Here is a 2,500-nt window from a genome sequence, read left to right as displayed (position 1 = left end):
TACTTTTGATGTACAATTTTTGAAACGCAACACGTATCTCGTCAGGTTACGTTCTGGTCGAAGTTTATTGACCAAAAGTATTTTGTCAATAATCAATGTAGCATGTATTCCACGCGCATATCTTTTATCTTTCACTTGTTTCAGTCAGTGGGCTATGGCCATGCTGAGGCACCGCCTTCAAGAATTTAGTCGAACGAATCAAACCCAGTACTTACTTTTTTTAAAGTCTTGTATTTATTCTATCGGTTTTTGACCGAACCGCTAAGTTACGGGGGACATAAACAATCAAGACCAGTTGTAAAGCAGTGTGGGAGGACCAACAAAATACACACATACACGATAGGCTTCCTCACAGTTTCTGTCTACCAAATTCATTCACAGTCCAGGGCTATAGTAGAAGAAACCTGCCCAAGATTGTGCGCAATAGAACTGAACTCGAAACCACACAGCAGCAATTCGGGTTTGCACATGGAGACAACATGATCAATGGTTTCATTTTGTTGTTGACATACACGACATATTGGGAAGCTGCCGTTCTTTAATATGTTGGCCTGGTAGTTCCTTGTAGGTAGGTATTGATCTTGGGCTGCTATGATAAACCCTTCCGTTTCTGATTTAAAGCCAGAAGCCATTAGCCATTGATGGGTAAGGGCTTTGTCAACATCGGCATTATTCGCTCTCTTTGGGTATTTGCCATTGAGAGGTTTTTCTTGCCATTTATCAGTCAGAATATCAAAGGTACGGATTTTCACGTGCTTACCTTTTTCTGCGCTTGTTTCTAGTACGTCTAATTCTGAAATTTTTTGTATTCGGAATTCACTTAGATATTTTTTTGCCTGTTTATTATTATTATTATTATTATTATTATTATTATTATTATGAAGTCGGTGAACTGGCAGAGTCGTTCGCACACTGGCCAAAATGCTTAGCGGCATTTCGACTGCTTTTACGTTCTGAGTGCAAATTCCGCCGAGATCGACTTTGCCTTTCATCCTTTTGGGGGTCGATAAAAGAAGTACCAGTTGTATACTGGGGTCGATGTAATCGACTTCCGCCCTCTCTGAACTTGCTGGCCTTGTACCAAAATTTGAAATTCTTGTAATATATTCTAGCCACGAGTTTGTGGTTAGGTGTAGTGTATGCTGCGTTCTGTTTTCTGAGATTTTTAAAAAGACATCTTCATCCATCTCACAGCCAGAGTGCAGTTAGTCCTTGTAGTGGACAATATGAGCGGTGTGAGTTTTGTGGTGTTTTTACAGGGTGGATGAGTTTCTCGTTGTTCTATGACTTGGTATAGGGGGAGACCGGTTATGCCAACTGATGTGCTGATGATGCCTAACGAGAGAGAAATACGTGTCCACGGCTCTCCTCTTATTCTCAGATACTCAGTCTGTCTTTTCTTTAATCGCATATTACTTTTGAAGAATTCTTGATTGTTGGAATTATGTCCTCTCTTCTTTTGGAGTTGGTCATACTTGTCACCATTGTTCTATCTTCTCTGGAAGCAGAAATAATTTCAATAAATCAAAAATTTATTTTGTATGGTATTTAATACACCCCTATTCGTCTTTGTTATACATACGTGCTCTCACACAGGTGCGTGTGTGTGTGTGTCTTGTGCGCATCACATGTAAACGTAGTTGTCTAACTGTGGTTTACCATTTCTATCAGCAACTCAAGTCAATGTTTAATGAGAGTGAAGCTGACACGTGACCACTGCTAATGCCATACGACAACCAGTCACACCGGATCACAGTATACCCATGATGCACCACAACTCACTACACTTCCGTACACCTCACTTCAATACGCCTCCGCCTCAAGATGCCACTTTCAGGAAGTATCCTCGACATCGCCGTCGTCTTGCTAGAAATAGTAGTCGAGTCTTCTTTCTTGGGAAAGTGACACATTCGATAATGCAGTTTTTCATATACCTTGAAAGAGATGATAGTCATAGCTGAAGCGGCTTCAATCATTAATGTCAAGCAATCATTAATCATTAATCTATTCGACCAGGATTGACCTGGTGCTAAACAACTCGACATCGCGTCTAAATATTGCTCTACAACAACTTCCTTCCTTCCTCTCTCTCTCTCTCTCTCTCCCTCTCCATAAATAACCTTTACTACCCCCTCTTCTCTTTATTCATCCCACTCCACTTTATCTCTCTCTCTCTCTCTCTCTCTCTAAACTACATTACTTCCTTCTCTCTTCACCCTCTCTTTAAACTCTTTCTCTACCCCCACCTCTCTCTCTCTCTCGCTCTCTCTCTCTCCCTCTCTCTCTCCTACCGCCTCTCCTTTATTCTCTCTCCTATTATGATTAAATCCCTGCTTCTCCCCTCAATTGTTCTCTCCGACCAAAGAAAAATAAATCAATACACTCACGCGCGCACGCAGAAGCGCAACGCGTTCTTTTCAGCCTCACAATTTGCCAGCCTCGTTTCCAAAAGCTAGTTTCACTTCCAGCTAACCGCTTTCTTTTTATTTCTTGTTTATAT

At 41.2% G+C, this 2,500-nt stretch overlaps 1 protein-coding gene across 1 annotated transcript in view; it reads left to right on the top strand.

Annotated features, from left to right (window-relative positions):
• Positions 1–2,500, top strand: part of LOC149133150 (uncharacterized) — a 6,588-nt gene that overhangs the window by 1,487 nt on the left and 2,601 nt on the right. The gene's annotated exons all lie outside the window — the stretch shown is intronic.

This window comes from Octopus bimaculoides, chromosome 11, assembly GCF_046866305.1.
Source record: "Octopus bimaculoides isolate indiv1 chromosome 11, ASM4686630v1, whole genome shotgun sequence".
Taxonomy (NCBI): Eukaryota; Metazoa; Mollusca; class Cephalopoda; order Octopoda; family Octopodidae; genus Octopus; species Octopus bimaculoides.
This window is presented reverse-complemented; position numbering and strand designations above follow the sequence as displayed.